The sequence below is a fragment of the Piliocolobus tephrosceles genome, chromosome 10 (genome assembly GCF_002776525.5).
Source record: "Piliocolobus tephrosceles isolate RC106 chromosome 10, ASM277652v3, whole genome shotgun sequence".
NCBI classification, from domain to species: Eukaryota; Metazoa; Chordata; class Mammalia; order Primates; family Cercopithecidae; genus Piliocolobus; species Piliocolobus tephrosceles.
Window position 1 is genome coordinate 72,042,572 of NC_045443.1, and position 18,861 is coordinate 72,061,432.

Below are 18,861 nucleotides of genomic sequence, written 5' to 3' on the forward strand. Positions count from 1 at the left end.
TGACACAGCAAGACTCCATCTCAAAAAAAAAAAAAAAAAAAAAAAGAAGGAAAAAAATAGTAGGGAAATAGAGTAACTATACTTACTCATTACATAGTATTTAAGTGTTCTAAAGCACAACTTGAAAACATCCAATATGAGTGTCAAATTTCAGTACAATGAATTCAAGACTAGATATACATGTTACATGCATCAAGGCTAGATTACAAGTTACCATACTTGTAGTTGTCATCATTATCATTATCATCTTCTTAATGTTTCCTTTTCAATGGACTTGATGATCCATTGGCAATATTTTGTGATGACTCCATATTAGTGGTAGTAATAATGTTTTTGGACCTGAATAATGATTGATTAACTGGAGTGTTCTTTGCTGATGATGTTGCAGAGATTGATGCTTTCAGTGCTGGGTTCTGTGAAGCAGAAAGCTGTACTGTAAACCTTTCTCCCTGTGAGGGACATTGGAGTCCCTACTTTAGTTAAAACAGACATGATTTGTTGGGTGGTTGCCCCTAATGTAGAATTACTTGGTCTACTAGTAACTGAACCAATGCTTAACCATGAAATTGTTACTCTTCCTGCAGAAGTAGAAATCTTTTTCTGTAAAGACTTAAGCCTATAGTTGGAGTGATTAAGCAATGTCTGTTAGAATGTTGAATTAGGACCTGAATATGGCTTGATGAATGGCAAAGGTGTTTAATTTCTTTGACTTGCAATATCTAACAAAAAAAAAACTCTTAGAGGAGAAGAGGTATTAACTTAAAAACCTGTTGGTTGGTCAGCTGGTCAGCACAACACTGGATTGCCAATCGCATACCATCTGCATCAACAGTAGCTTTCTTAGAATGTCTTAACTAAATTTTTGTGTCATCTAAAATTGTAGTCACATACCAGAAGTCAAAATCCAACATCTGATTTATAACTCTAAGTTCATACTTTGTAATCCTCATATCCTTCAGTATGTGTGCCATTATCTGTGCATCTTCCCACATGCTCTTGGGAGAGGGCATCTTGTCAGACTCCATGATATCTGGTGATGAGACTTACCCAGTTAAATCACTCACACTAATGTATTCCATTTCTGATCTTGATGCAAGTTCTTTGCCTAGTGTTGTTTTTCCAAACCCTGGTGTAACATAATGGTTCCCAGTGTCTTGCCCCCTGCCTTATTTTTAATTAATTAATTAATTATTTTTAATTGACAAATAAAAATTGTGTTAATATTGATATAACCTCAGTGGAAGGCAATTTAGCAATAGTTATCATATCAAGCATATTTTGATTGGCAATTCAGCTTCCAATAATTTAACCAATAAGAAACTTGTATATATTTGTCCTGTACAATGTGATGTTTTGAAATATGTATGCATCCTGGAATCACTAAATTGAGCTAATTAACACATGCATTACCTCAGTAATATTGTTTTATGGTGAGAGCACAAAATCTACTCAATTATTTTATAAAACACAATGCATTATTGTTAATTATAGTCACCACGTTATACAATATTTTCTCAAAACTTACTCTTGTTATATAACTGAAATTCATACCCTCTGACCACCAGCATTTCCTGTACCACACCCAGTCTTTCCCAGCACAGGGTAATCACCTTCCTACTCTCCGCTTCTGTAAAGTCAACTATCTTAAATGCCACTTATAAGCAAGATCATGCAAAATTTACCTTTCTGTGCTAACATAATGTCTTCCAGGTATATCCATGTTGCCCTACACAGGATTACCTTCTTTTTAGAGGATGAATAATATTCCTCTGGATACATATACAACATTTTCTTTATCCTTTCATCCTTTAATGAATACTTAGGTGGAATCTATATATTGGCTACTGTGGATAGTGCTGCAATAAACATAGGAGTGCAGATACCTTCAATATCCTGATTTTATTTCCTTTAAACTTATATACCCAGTGGTGAGAATACCGGATTATGTTGTAGGTCTATTTTTAATTTTTTTGAGGAAACTCCACATCGTTTACTTAATGGCTATTATAACTTACATTTCCACCAACATTGAGGAAAGGTTTTATTTTCTTCATATCCTCTTGAACACTTGTTATATTTCACCTTTTTGATAATATTCATTCTAATGATATGAGATGAAATCTCATTGTGGCTTTAATTTGCATCTCTCTGATGATTAATAACGTTGAGCATTTTTTTCATATACTTATTGGCCATTTGTATGTCTTCTTTTGAGATATGCCTATTCAGGTCCTTTCCCCATTTTTAATTCAGGTTATTTGTTTTGTTATTGTTTAGTTGTTTATTTATATATTTTGGATATTAACTTCTTATCAGATGCGAGATTTGCAAAATATTTTTTCTTTTTCCGTAAGTTGTCTCTCCACTATATTGGTTGTTCTCTTTGCTAAACAGAAGTGTTTTAGTTTGAGGTAACTCCTGCCTACTTCCCCCTCATGAAGTTATCTCACCACAACCTGTAGTTAGAGAGAGCTAAAATTATTAGAGTGCAAGTACATATGTATGTATAGCAAGCCAAATACTTTTATTTATTCTGAGATTATTAAAAGTTCTGTAGGCACTTTTAGTAAAAATAAAAATCTAATTTCAACAATTAAATGCCCAGTCTAGTGTCATAATTACATTAAATTCATATTCTAACTCTAAACCTCTTTCTCATTCATGGCAGGACTTCATTCTCTCCCTGATTTCCTATCTTTATTGTTAGCTGCTTAAGGAAAAGGCCATACATTCATCCTTCTATTCTTCAGAACTAGATACACAGCAAATAGAGATTTTCAGGATTGTGAGGATGAAAAGTGATGTGTCCACTCTATATCAGAAATTCCATTTGCTTTCTTTCCCTTATCCTTGCAAACCACCACTGCTAATCACCACGATTAATTAACCACAACAACCACCATTAACAACAGCAAAAATACTTAACTATTTACAAATTCAAAAATTACTTGGTCAATAGTTTTATCAAAGCTAGTTGTTTTACAAGTAATTAATTGGCCAAAAGAATTTTCTTTTATAAGATACCAACTGTCAAAGAAGGAGAGAGGCTAACTTATTTGGAAAAGTTTGATAAAATCAGGGACATTCAGTGTTTGGTTGTTGGATTTGTAGATTTAAAAATTTTAATGTACTAGTTCACCTATGGTGATTCTGTCTTCCATGATCTACCTATGTCTACAACCTTTGCTTCCTCATTCAAAACAATGATGTGAATAGATGAATATTAATGTTTAGTCATCAGTGGGAGATTTATTTGACTCAAGTATTGGCTTTTGCACAGAGCTCTTAGTAAGGGAATCAGTATAGTACAGTAAGGTAAAGATAATAAATAGACTCATAGAACATTGAAACAAGAAATGTGGAATCGGTAAACATTTGTCAAGTTCTTATTATATGCCAGGTGCTGTTCTAGGTGCCAGAGGTACAATGGCTAACAAAGCGAGCTACATTTCTGCTCTCATAGAACATACATTTGGGTTAGTTGGGGAGATTGGCAGAGGAGGCAAAGAAATAAAGAAGACAGTTTTAGAGTAATTCATGCTATGAAGGAAATGGTCTAAGGAGGATTGCCTGGGGCAATTGTTTTTAATTATGTGTCAGGGGATACCTTACTGAATAACTGAGACCTGAAGGAAACAGCTACTCAATTTCCTCTGTGGACAATAAGCCTGAGTGGATAAGGTTTGGCTTATTTTATTTATTAAAAAATTAAAAACAGAACTGGGATTTAGGTTCAGAATTTCTTACTATTCTTCTGATTGATTTTCAGGATAATCATGAAATGTGAAATGAGAAAGAACTTATCTCAGGCCTTTAGTTCAACAAGCTCTCTGACACTTTGCTGTATTGTATATTCCCAAGAGATGTGCTGTTAGAGCTATTATAGACTGATAGATTCTTTCTGTATCTAGAGTACTTCTTTTAAAATAATAAGCTCATTATTTTTCTTGGTCATAGCTGGTTAAAGATTTACAAATCCTTGCTCTCAATTTTGATATATTTAGGTTGGTTTAAAAGTAATGCGGTTTGACTTAGGATTGTCTTGGCAATGCAGGCTCTTTTTTGGTTCCATATGAACTTTAAAGCAGTTTTTTCCAATTCCGTGAAGAAACTCATTGGTAGCTTGATGGGGATGGCATTGAATCTATAAATAACCTTGGGCAGTATGGACATTTTCACAATATTGATTTTTCCTATCCATGAGCACGGTATGTTCTTCCATTTGTTTGTGTCCTCTTTGATTTCACTGAGCAGTGGTTTGTAGTTCTCCTTGAAGAGGTCTTTTACATCCCTTGTAAGTTTGTCACGCTACCTGACTTCAAACTATACTACAAGGCTACAGTAATCAAAACAGCATGGTACTGGTACCAAAACAGAGATATAGACCAATGGAACAGAACGGAGCCCTCAGAAATGGTGCCACACATCTACAACCATCTGATCTTTGACAAACCTGAGAAAAACAAGAAATGGGGAAAGGATTCCCTATTTAATAAATGGTGCTGGGAAAATTGGCTAGCCATAAGTAGAAAGCTGAAACTGGATCATTTCCTTACTCCTTATACGAAGATTAATTCAAGATGGATTAGAGACTTAAGTGTTAGACCTACTACCATAAAAACCCTAGAAGAAAATCTAGGTAGTACCATTCAGGACATAGGCATGGGCAAGGACTTCATGTCTAAAATACCAAAAGCAACAGCAGCAAAAGCCAAAATTGACAAATGGGATCTAATTAAACTAAAGAGCTTTTGCACAGCAAAAGAAACTACCATCAGAGTGAACAGGCAACCTACAGAATGGGAGAAAATTTTTGCAATCTACTCATCTGACAAAGGGCTAATTTCCAGAATTTACAAAGAACTCAAACAAATATACAAGAAAAAAACAAACAACCCCATCAGAAAGTGGGGAAAGGATATGAACAGACATTTCTCAAAAGAAGACATTCATACAGCCAACAGGCACATGAAAAAATGCTCATCATCACTGGCCATCAGAGAAATGCAAATCAAAACCACAATGAGATACCATCTCACACCAGTTAGAATGGCAATCATTTAAAAATCAGGAAACAACAGGTGTTGGAGAGGATGTGGAGAAATAGGAACACTTTTACACTGTTGGTGGGATTGTAAACTAGTTCAACCATTATGGAAAACAGTATGGCAATTCCTCAAGGATCTAGAACTAGATGTACCATATGACCCAGTCATCCCACTACTGGGTATATACCCAAAGGATTACAAATTATTCTACTACAAAGACACATGCACACGTATGTTTATTGCGGCACTATTCACAATAGCAAAGACTTGGAATCAACCCAAATGCCATCAGTGACAGACTGGATTAAGAAAATGTGGCACATATACACCATGGAATACTATGCAGCCATAAAAAAGGATGAGTTTGCGTCCTTTGTAGGGACATGGATGCAGCTGGAAACCATCATTCTTAGCAAACTATCACAAGAAGAGAAAACCAAACACCGCATGTTCTCACTCATAGGTGGGAACTGAACAATGAGTTCACTTGGACTCGGGAAGGGGAACATCACACAATGGGGCCTATCATGGGGAGGGGGGAGGGGGGAGGGATTGCACTGGGGAGTTATACCTGATATAAATGAATTGATGGGTACTGACGAGTTGATGGGTGCAGCACACCAACATGGCACAAGTATACATATGTAACAAACCTGCACGTTATGCACATGTACCCTAGAACTTAAAGTATAATAAAAAATAAAAATAAAAAGTAATGCGGTTTTGGCCATTACCTTTAATATTTTGTCACCGCAATAGCCAGACAAGTCACTACATAATTATGGCAGAGTTTTCCTTTCCATTAATCATAGCTAAATCATCTTTTCCTAATATTATATATTCGTTTCCTTGATTGAGAATGTAACCGAGATTTTTCACTAACTCTCTGAGTGACTTTTTACTAGAGAAGACTAAACTCATTCATTTAATCACAAACATGTATTGAGGGGCCACTATGTGTCAGATAGAAGATAGGAGTTGAATGCAGATAAATAAACAAGCTGGAAATTTTTCTGATTTCATAGAGCTTGCGCTTTTGTTTGTATACATTGATTTTGTTAGTATTAAAAAAAAATCCTTTGATTTTGTTTCCAGGTCTATAAGCAGGTTTCCGTGATTTACAACACAGAAGTGACACTTCCTTCCACATAAAAGTATAGGTTAGAGATTATAACTCTGCAAATCACTTACTCAAATTTCTCATTATAGATATCTGCAACTGGATCCTGCTGTGTAAGTTCTTTTAACAGGTAAGCCTTTTCCCCCCAAAAGGATGAAACCAGATAGCAATGATGATGAAAATAAATGTTTATCACAGTAGTCACAAAATGTGATTGATTTTTCTCTTATTTCAAAAATCTAAACCACTGACTTTATATACATGTTTTTGAGAAGCACAATGGAGATTACGACAGTGTGTTTAAACACACAGCACAGTAACACAAATTAGTCATATTCCTTCCTCTCACGCATCATTATGGATTAGAAAGATTCTCAGGCTGCAGTGTCACCACTGCTTATAGCAAGAGCTTAATATTTACAGAAGCATACTGTAAAGTTGGTAAGAATGAGAAAGTTTAAGGAACCCCACAAAGAGTGCATATCTTTAGTCTAAGAACGTTACAGATACTTTGTGTGAACACAGGGGTAAAGTTAAAATAACCCGTAAGGATTCCCATGCTTAGAGAGATCTCAGTGAAGTGTAACAACCTTCTTGGCTGATAACTTGCTTCAGATGTAAACTTCAAATGCAACGACCCTTAGAATAAGCTGCCTTCACAAGTAGAGCTTCTTGACATCTGCTTTGTGGCTGAAAGCAAAGAAGACAAATGAGCCAGGCACAAAGGCACCGGGCCTCTGAACGCATGAGAAAGGACAAAGCCTGGGATCCGAAGATAAGCTACCATTTCTCACAAGCTTTTCTGTTTAGCCGTATGCTGTGTGCTGGAGACCAATTAGGTGTAAATTCATGGCTAATGAAGACAGTAATCTACACTCTTTCCCCTTCACTGGTGAGAGGAAGGAACAATGACTGTGGTCTGGAATAATGTGGCCTAACAGACTGCTAGCAGAAATGAGAGTTTTAGCATCTTATCCTGTATGTAGGTTAAATATGATGTCCCTTTGCCTTTCTTCTTCCTGGCCTATTTTGATGATGGAGTCTATGCTTTGCCATTAGTAGATTGTATCAATTGGTTTCTGTAAGCTTATTAGAAAGCTTGCTAACTAGCTTATTTACTATTTACGATCTCACTATTAGAGAAATTATATTTGACAGGCATTTTAGCCGAAAGCAAGGAAAAAGAAGACAGTCTTGAAAAAGATGCCATTTAAATAAGAATGTGTTTAATTCGTCATGAATAGAAGATTAATAGAAGTGTTTTCTATTCCTAAATTCCAGCTGTAAATAGAACTCCTCAATTTATTTCTTTTATCTTTTCTACCCAATCACAAATGAAAAAATGACACAACAGACCTTTTTATTTTTTAATCTATTTACCACCTGATTTATCAGTACCATAATTAGTTGAAAAATCTTTCTATTTTTTAAATTGTCTTATCTAAAGAATGTATAAATGCTAATGTTAAAAATTAAATTCTACGAACCTAAATATTCAGTCAGATTTTCTCTGTGCTAATAAAGTCTAATTAAATATTATGACAATGAAATGCTCTGATAATTTGTGATTTCTTAATAGGTACAAATTTACTCAAATTTTCCTGCAGAAAGAAGTTTATAATTCTATATTGTTAGCTGTTATTTACTCATTTAACTTATTCAGTATTGTTAGGTGCTAATTAGATCAAATACTATAAAAGTTCCTTTCCTAACTTTAACGAAAGAATAAAAAGGTACTAACTAAGCATTACTAAATGCTTAGCATTCTTGTTAATTATTGTATGAGAGAGATGCACAGATAACGGTCTCTTACTCCAATAATTTAAAACAAAATTGAAAATCCATGACTAACCACATGCAATACAACATGGGATATGGATAAAATGTGTCTACCAGCTTTGTGTAGATAAATGGATTCCGTATTCTGAATCAATGCTTTCAAACTGCAGCAAAGGAAAGCAACAAAGTCATGAAGATGGTGGGAAAAAATCAGCATCCAAAATAGCCTCATTTTCATCTTCAAGTCGTGGATGATCTATATCAACTGAGCTATAAATGTCTAGAATGTGCCAAGGTATCTGAGGTTCTTATCTATTTTATGAACCTCAAGAAACTGCCAAAAAAGTTGACTTTTCAAAGCAGATTGGTATGGACTGTAATCATTGGAAAAAGTGGTAAAGTTGAGAAAGATCTTTTTTGATATAATCAAAATTGGGCAGGTTATTATAGCTTTGAATTCATTATAACATAAAAGTGCTAGAAAAAACACCAATCTTGAAAAATAATATCATAATTTTAATCAAGCGTTCCTCCTTAACTTCAGAACCACAAATATTTAACTACCTAGTGGACACTTCCAAATAACATTCTCTGGTAATCTCAAGCTCAATATGTCCAATACGGAACTCATTATTTTTCTCTAAAATACAGTTGTCCTCTTCTGTGCCAAACTTGGAAGTAATTTTGATCTCTTTACCTGCCCACATCCAATCAATCGTCAAGTTCTATTTGTGTAACTTCATAAATGTCTCTTGATTCTCTACATTGCACTCCTCTAACTCAGTCGCCCATTAAATTTCATCTTGAGCACGGCTACAACCTCCTCATTTTGCTCTCTGTCTTCCATTCTGCACTTCTCCAATTCAGCCTTCACACAGCAGCCAAATACGTTTTCCTAAAACCCACACAGGAACATGGCATTTCTCTGTTTAAACCTTTGTGGCACTTCCCATCGTCTTTGGGGTGGGGGGAACCAACCCTATATAACCTGTTTATCAGATTCTGTAAATAAAACCTTTCCTTCATTTCTTATATCTTCTATCACTACTCCAAAACAATGTACTCTGAGTTTCATCCATAGGGACAGCTATCATTTTTTTTCTAAGGCTCTGTGCACTATTGTGAACTATGATAATATATTAAGTCATTAAGTCAAGTTAGTGGGTCATTCTTAATAACTTTAAAATGAAAAAATTAGAATTTTAGTAATGGCATAAACCAGAAATATATTTTGCCACATGTATATACATACAAAATGTTGTATATATTAAGCTATGTCAAATTAAAATCATCCTACTAATTAATACATACTTAATCACTTTGAACCATATATATCTTTGGCTTTAAATGGCCACCACTACAACCACCATCAAACACCTTCTTGCAACATATCTTCTTTTCAGCACGTCTTTGCCTGGATAAATCCTACTCATCATTTAAGTCTGAGCTTTTCTCTTACCTCTACAGGACCTGAAAGCTAAAGTTTCTTGGTACTCCTGTAGCACAATGTACTGCCAACTCAATAGTATTATTGTATACTATATATATTTTGAAGTAAAATGATACTATTTTTTGTTTTTAAATTTTTTTATTTCAATAGTTTCTGAGGTACAGATGGTTTTTGATTACATGGAGAAGTTGTTTAGTGGCGATTTCTGAGATTTTAGTGCACCCATTACCCAAGCAGTGTACACTGTACCTAATATATGCAGTCTTCTATCTCTCATTCCCCTCTCAACATTATCCACCCCCAAGTCCTCAAAGTCTATTATATAATTCTTATGCCTTTCCATTCTCACAGTTTACTCCCACTTATAAGTGAGAGTATATGATATTTTTTCTATACTATATTTTAATTTCCTATTTACATTAGATAATAATGTATAGGATGTGAGAAAATGTATCTTCTTATATTTTAATGTATTCATACTACCTTTTATAGCACCCAGCACATTATTGTAAGTACTTAATGAATATATGCTGAATGAATAAATACACTTTCTGAAAATTCTGGCTCATCCAGCCTCTCTTTTTTGTTATTGAGTCATAATATTCCTGTTTTTCATAATGTATGCTGTATCTTCATCCTTTTGACTATCTAGAGCAAAATGGTATTTTCTTATATTTTCAAATAAAAAGTTTCTAATTGAACTATTAAAGTATTTCAAATTATTCAATAAAAATATGAAATAAAATAATTTTATATTTAAATTACAGCTTTTCTCCATTTTCTGAGCATTACTGGCATGCATATTAATCCTCAGGGTCATAGTATAAAATTTTATGAATTATTAAAGATGTGCACATGTGCGTAAAGAGATGAAAGAAAAGAAAATAATTTACTCAATATATTAGTACTGTTCATTTCATGCTGTTTTCTGAATGACAAAGGTAGATAAATCAAAATACAAAAACATGAACATTTCTGATGTAATATAGTTCAAGGTGACCCTAATTTCATGAGTTACAGAATATATTTGGATGGCGCTTCTATCTTGCTCACTGTATACATTTTCCTAATTCTTGATTGCAAAAGCAGATGGATAATGTTAAGACTTTATTTTATGGGAAATTAGACATTATAAACATAGCTCTAAAATATGTTTTATTTATTTAGAAATGTGCTCATTTGAGATGTGACCAGAAGGCAAAATTATTTTGCTGATATTTCAAACTACTTACTACTCTAAACATATAAAGTGATGTAAGTGTCAATGCCAGATGTGACTAATTATCACAAAAACACTTCCTTAATCTAGGATCTGGAAAAGTCTATAGCTAAACAGTTCTTATATTTGATATCTGAACCTCGATTTACACTGGAAGCTGTTACGAAGCAAAAAATAACACAGCTCTAAAAATAATAGGCTCCAAAATCTAAAGGTACAAAGACCTCAGTTATGGAAATGAAGATTAAGTCCAATATATTTATAATTTAATATTGATTGAAATTTAAATTGGAACTGGAATGCTAAAATATTAATAACAGCTAATTTAAATTTCAGAGAAAAAGATATATCTATTTGCAGAATTATTTGAACAGACATTGTGTAGAGATTATAGTCCATTAAGAAAATGAAAAAGAGGTCTAAATGTTACCATAAAATTTAAATTAAATCAATAGTTATTCTGGGCTCAGTCATCATTGAGACTTTTTCTAAAAAAATAAATCTAAAAATAGTAGCAATTCCTATATGCCAAGACTTGGTCTTTGGGCTTTATCTATTGTTCTAGACAGTATCTGTTGGTTTTTCATGCCACTCTCTCCTTCCTGTATTGTCTCTGCACTACAGGATTAGAAAACTTCATTTCCCAGTTGCCCTTGCCAGCTGGGTTATAATCTTGTCTGAGATTAGAAGGAGGGAAAATGTGGGAAGGAGATGATGATGATACTTCTGGCTCTGGCATTGGTTCGTAAACCCAGGCTCCAGTAGCATATGCTGTGGTTTCAGCCTATGCATCAAGAGGAATGCAGATTTTGGGTCCCTATGAGCTCCCTGGTCACTTTTCAGATAGTAATAATGGCAATTATAATAGTAGCTGTTCCTGCAGCTGTGCTCCAGTGGCATCATGGGAGAATGTGGCCCTTTCTCTCCTTATTCTCAAGGGTAGCAGCAGCTTCCTGCAGTTACTATTGATATCTCCGGGTAAGGTCTCTATTGTTTTTCCAACCCTTTCAAAACATTTAAATTCAATTCCTTATATTTATTTCTAGCTTATGCTTAATATCTAGAATAGTTTCTATTTTATTAATAGTTTATTAGAGTTTCTATTCACTGGACATATAATAATAAATATATTGACTCATTTAATCTCTACACACTATGTTCTAAGATAGTTATTTTATTCACTCCATTAGACAGATGAGGAAAGAGAAGCACAGAGCGACTGAATAACTTTCCAGAGATTAGCCATCTGTTTCTAGCATCTAGGCTTTTAACTGCTATGCTATGCTGGTTAAACCAAATACCCCTATTCTATTACTAGGAGGTTTATTTCCACAGCTTGTTTGCTGGTAACCTTGAGAATGTGCATGTATGTTACAGGAATCTACATTTGCCAAGAATTGGGGAAAATTAAGTTTGTAGTCTACAGATGCGAACTATGCTTGCACTAGGCAGTTGAATTTGCTATATTACCTTACATAATCAATCTTCTTTGATCACACAATTCTACTTTTTTCTTTGCTTTAGCAGTTTTATTTTTATTTATTTATTTTTTATGTCAATAGCTTTAGACGTACAATGGTTTTTAGTTACATGGATGAATTGTATAGTGATAAAGTCTGGGTTTTAGGGTAACCTATATACCCTGATAGTATACATTGTACCCAACAGGTAATTCTCCATCCCTCACCAGCCCCCTCACACTCCTTCCTTCTGAATCACCAATGTCCATTTTATCACCCTGTATATACATAGTTTAGTTCCCACTTATAAGTGAGAACATTCAGCATTTGGTTTTCTGTTCCTGAGTTACTTTTCTTAAGGTAATGGTCTCCAGTTCTATATAAGTTGCTGCAAAATACATTATTTTCTTCTTTTTATGGCTATTTTCCATGCTGTATATGTAGATCACATTTTCTTTATCCACTCTTCAGGTGATAGACACTTAGGTTGATTCCCTATCTTTGCAATCGTGAATTTTACTGCAATAATCATATGTGTCCAGGTGTCTTTTTGATATAATGACTTCTTTTCTTTTGAGTAGATACCCAATAGTAGAATTGCTGGATCAAATGGTAGATCTACTTTTAGTTCTTTACAAAATCTTCATGCTGTTTTCCGTAGAAGCTGTGCTAATTTACATTCCCACCAACAGTGTATAAACCTTAACCTTCCCTTTTTACCACATCTGTGCCAACACATACTGTTTTTTGACTTTTTAATAATGGCCATTCTGGCTAGGGTAAGGTGGTATCTCATTGTAGTTTTAATTTGCATTGTCCTGATGATGAGTGGTATTAAGCGTTTTTGAATGTTTTTTGGCCATTTGTAAATCTTCTTTTGAGAAATGTCTCTTTATGTCATTTGCCTACATTTTTACGATGTTATTACTTTGTTTCTTACTGATTTGTTTCAGTTCCCTGTAATTCCAGATATTAGTCTTTTGTGATATATACAGTTTGAAAATATTTTCTCCCATTCTGTTTACTCTGTTGATCATTTCTTTGGCTGTGCAGAAGTTTTTTAGTTTAATTAGGTCCAATTTATTTATTTTTATTTTTGTTGCATTTGCTTTTGTGGTCTTAATCACAAATTCCTAGGCCAATGTCTAGAATAGTTTTTCTAGGTATTATTCTAGAATTTTTATTGTTCAGGTCCTAGATTTCAGTCTTTGATCCATCTTGAGTTAATGTTTGCATAAGGTGAGATGTAGGGATCCGGTTTCACTCTTTTCCAGGTGGCTGTTCAATCGTCCCAGAACCATTTACTGAATAAGCTGCCTTTCCCCAGAAAATGTTTTTGTCTGTTTTGTCAAAGATCAGTTGTTTGTAGCATTTGGCTATATTTCTCAGTTCTCTATTATGTTCCATTGGCCTATATGCCTACTTTTATACCAGTACCATGCTTACTATAGCCTTGTAGTATAATGTGAAGTCGGGTAATATGATGCCTCCAGATTTGTTCTTTTTGTATAATTATGTTAGAATTAAAACCTAGTATATATAATTCTACGAAAATCACAATGGAAGTACCACTTTAAGCCCACCAGAATGGCTATAATAAAAAAGACAATAACAAGTGTTGGTGAGGACACAGGAAATTGGAACCTTCATACGCTGTTGTAAAGATGCAATATAGTACAACTACTTCAGAAACAATTGGACAGTTTCTTAAAAAGTTAAGTGTACATCTACCCTTGTGATCTAGTAATTCCACTCCTGGATATCTACCCAAGAGAAATGAAAATATATTTTCACACAGAGACTTGTCCAAGAATAATCATAGCAGCATAATTTTTGCTATACATAATATTAGAAACAATTCAAATGTCCATTAACTGATGAGTAAATGTTAAAAGATGTAAGCAATGGAATGTCAATTTGGCAACAAAAAAGAATGGAGTAATGTTACATGCTGCAAAGTGGGTGAACCTAAAATCATTAAGCTTAGTGAAAGAAGCTGGATTTAAAAGGCCACAAATTGTAGTATTCAAGTTAGTTTGATGAAATGTCCAGAAAAGGCATACATAGAGCTAGAGTAGGAACAGTAAGTGACCATGCAAATGAGCACAAGGGATCATGTAGAGGTAGTGGAAATATGATAAAAGTAGTTTGTGGTGATGATTGCACAACTATATATCTGTCAAAATCATTGAATTGGGCTGGGTACGGTGGCTCACGCCTGTAATCCCACCACTTTGGGAGGCCAAGGTGGGTGGATCACTTGAGGTCAGGAGTTCAAGACCAGCCTGACTAACATGGTGAAACCCTGTCTTTACCAAAAATACAAAAGTTAGCCAGGCATGGTGATGCAGGCCTATAATCCCAGCTACTCTGGTGGCTGAGGCAGGAGAATCACTTGAACCTGGGAGGTGGCAGTTGCACCATTGTACTCCAGCCTGGGCAACAGAGTGAGACTCCATCTCAAGAAAAAAAAAGTCATTGAATTGTACACTTAAGGTGTCTGAATTTTGTGGTATGTACATTAAATCACAATAAGGTTATTTAAATATTACTTGAATATTTAAATACTTTCTATGTCTATTAGGCCATTTTGCATTGCTATAAAGAAACACATGAGACTGGGCGACTTATAAGAAAACAGGTTTAATTGGCTCATGGTTCTGCAGGCTGTACAGGAAGCATAGCAGCATCTGCTTCTGGGCAGGCCTCAGGGAACTTTTATTCATGATGAAAGGAAAAGCAGGAGTAGGCACTTTCTATGGCAAAAGCAGAAGCAAAGAGAGAGAGAAGGGGGAGGTGCCACACATTTTTAAACCACTGGATCTTGTGTGATCTCAGCGTGAGAGCTCACTTATCACCAAGGGGATGGCTCAAGTCATTCATGAGGAGTTCACCCCCATGATCCAAACACCCCCATAGGGCCCAACCTCCAACATTGGGGATTACATTTCAGCATGAGATTAGCATGAGGACAAACGACATCAGTGAGTAAAAATTAAATAATTCCTATAAATTAATTTTGAAATACAAAGTAAAATTGTTTTATTCTGCACAATAAAGCAACTGTTACAATTTTAAGCCTTTGAAATACAGCATCATTGACATCTTGAAGAAATAGTTATTGTGTCCATTTAAAAACAATAAAGGCATATGGTCAGATGATCTTCTATAAGACAGTAGGACAACATTTATGTTTATTTTCATAAGAACATACTTAAAGACTGTTTGTCAATGATGGATTTAAACAAAAAAAAAAAATACTGAATTAAAAAATGAAACCCAAAGCATTGACTAACAATTTGGTAAGTATCAGCCAGGTCTAGTGGCTCACACCTGTAATCCCAGCATTTTGAGAGGTCGAGAGAGGAGGATTGCTTGAACCCAGAATTTCCAGACCAATCTGGGCAAAAGAAAAACAAGACCCTGTTCCTACAAAAACTATTTAAAAATTAATTGGTCATGGTGGCATGGCATGTACCGTTAATTCCAGCTACTTGGGAGGCTGAGGTAGGCAGAATACCTGAGCATAGGAGGTTGAGGCTGCAGTGAACCATATTCACTGCACTCCAGACTGAGCAACAAAATAACACCCTGTCTCAAAAAAAAAAAAAAAAAAAAAAAAAATTGGTATCACTGTGTTAGTAGTATAGAACATGTATTTCCTTATCACAATAACCAGGACATAGCAACCTTCAAAACATAAAAAACCTTAATAATGGACAGATTTTGGAGATTATAAGCAATTATATAATTTAAAAATTATCGTCAATATTATAACTATCATTATTGCTTAAAAGTGAAAATAAATTTAAGTGTTCAAGAAGATACAAGAAATAATTATACTTATATCAGAAATTGCTTAGTGATTTTGTCATTTAAATGGCAATAAATTGATAACATACAGAAATATAACTAAACAGAAAATAGAAAGTACTTGTGCACATTAACTCATATTTCATGTGAGAATTAACTATGTGAGATATTGTAAAGAAATCTCTGAAATACTGATAAGAATAAGTAAATGAAGCATGCTTTGATTTATCTAAGCAAGTACTACTTTAATGTAAACAAGTAAGTATGCTTTGTTAGTATTTTATTATTTAACTAATAGACTCTATCATAAATAAAAGTCAGATCTATCTGTGATAAATAATTTTAAAACTATATGATACACAAAAACTACTTGTTAAGAGTGTGATGGATACTGAAAAGCATATCTCATAGTTAAGAAGCATAGTGATAGAAGTTTAATGTGGAGAATAACATCTCTAAAATATTACGAGAGACAATTATAAATGAACTATTTTTTTTAATCTCAGTAGCCATTTCTTCACTCATCCGTCTACATAGTTACTAAAACCCTACCGTATGCCTATTAGCTATTTAAAGCCCTGTAAGTATTAATGACCTCAAACCCATATTCTTCAAGGTTTGATTTTCCCTATTACATACTGAGAATTTGTAGGAGGAGAAATTTTGTGTGTCACTTGAGTTCTCTACTTAGCAAAAGTGCCACAAGATGTCTGTGTCTCTCTGATTCCATCGTGAGCCATTTCTTCCTTGGCTGCCCTTCACAGTCTAAAACCCCTGGGCACGATCATCTTTGGATTATTTCCGAACTCCAAATTCTATTCCATTTCTCTCTATATATACATATCCTTATGTTGGTATCACTCTCTTTTCATTACTGTCCCTTTGTGCAATAGGTTTCAAAATCAGGAATTATGAGTGTCCAAATTTGTTCTTTCTCAAGATTGTTTTGGTTGGTTGGGGGCCCTTAAAATTTCATTTGAATTCGAGCATCAAATTTTCTACTTTTATAAAATGTATCTGTTGGACTTTTAATAGAGACTTCACTGATTTTGTAAGTTTGCTTTGGGTAGTACTGACATCTTAACAACACTGAATCTTTCTACCCATGATCACAGAATGGTTCTACATTTATTTAAGTCTTTAAAAATTTCTTTCATCTTTGTTGTATAGTTTCCAGCAGACGAGTTTCTTACCTCCTTAGTTTAATTTATACCTAGATATTTTTTCTCTTGAATTATATTATAAATGGAATCACTTATTACATTTCCTATTTGGGTTGCTCATTCCAGCAACCCCAGACTGATAACACAACTGATTTTTGTGTGTTGATCTTTGAAACTTTAATGAATCCATTCATTAGTTCAAGTAGCTGTTCTGTGGAATCTTTGGGATTTTGCTATATAAGATCATGCTCTTACTAGAGATAATTTTAAATTCTTCCCTTCTAACTTGGATGCTCATTTCTTTTTATTTATATTGTCTAATTATTCATGCTAGAATGCCCAATACTATGTTGAATAGCAGCAGAGAAAGTAGGCATCCTTATCTTATTCTTAGTTTTTGGAGAAAGCCTTATCTTTCATCAAGTATTATGTTAGCTGTGGGTTTTTTGTAAATGCCTTTTGTTATGTAAAGTAAGTCGTGTTCTATTCCTGTTTTTCTGAGTATTTTTTATCATAAAAAGGGTTTGGATTTTGTCAAATATCTTTCCGCATCAATTGAACTAATCTTTTTTTTTTTCATTCTGTTAATTAATTTTCTGAGGTTAACCCACTTTTGCATTCCTATAATAAACTCCACTTGGTCATGATGTATAATCCTTTTGATATGCTGTTAGATTCAGTCTGCTAGCATTTTGTGGAGAATCTTTGCATCTATATTTCTAAGGGATATGTGTCTGTAATGTTCTCTTTTGTGATGTCTTTATCTGGCTTTAGCATCAGGATCATGCTGGATTCATAGAATGAGTTAGTAAGTATTCCCCCCTCTTATATTTTTTAGTAGTTTGAGAAAAAATGGTATTAATTCTTATTTAAATGATAATGGAATTCACCAGTGAATCTCTCTGGTCTTGGATTTTTCTTTGTTGAGCAGTTTTTGAATACTGATTTAATCTCTTTATTACTACAGATCTGTTGAGGTTTGCTATTTCCTCTTGAACAAGTTTGGGTAATTGGTGTGTTTCTAAGAATTTGTCCCTTTCAATAGGTTATCTAATTTGTTGGTGTACAATTGTTTGCAACATTTTGCTGTAGTCATTTTAATTTTTATAAAGTCTGTAATATCTCCACTTTTATAGTTTTTATTTTAGTTGTATTCTCTCTATTTTTTATTATTAGTCTAGTTAAAAGTTTGTCATTTCTAGTTTGCAACACAGATGCCCCTTGACTTGAAATGGGATTCGGTTCTGATAAAACACTTACATTAGCCTACAATTGAGCAAAAATGATCTGGCAACACAGTGTACTGTAGAGTATCAGTCGTCAGGAGTCACCACTTGTGACAGTGTGGTTGACTGGGAGCTGCAGCCCACTGCCACAGCCTAGCAACATGGATGAGTGAGTGTACATCATATTGCTAGCTCTGGAACAGATCAAAATTCAAAACTCAAAGTATGGTTTCTACTGAATGTGTATCACTTTTGCACCATCATAGAGTTGAAAAATCATACGACAAACCAAGGCAAGTTCATCTGTATGTATTATTTCTGAATGTCTCAATTATACCAAATAACCTAGTTCTTGGGCCATGGTTTGAACTTGAGAGAAATATGTGTAACAGGAAGAAACAGGAAGCTCAATTAGCCTTAGACTGCCTTCACTAACGTAAGCTTCTTTGACATCAGTTTTCCAATGATCTTTTTGTTGGTAAAGTGGGAAAAAAAGTGAATGAGAAAAAGGAAATGAGAAAGGAATATTTCCAAGGAATTTTAGTAAAGAATCCATGTGGGAGATGAGTTCTCTTGAGTCTGT

At 34.2% G+C, this 18,861-nt stretch overlaps 1 pseudogene; it reads right to left on the reverse strand.

Moving 5' to 3' along the window:
• Positions 1-203: 203 nt before the first annotated feature.
• On the reverse strand, positions 204-1,025 carry LOC113219643 (annotated as a pseudogene).
• Positions 1,026-18,861: the final 17,836 nt, after the last annotated feature.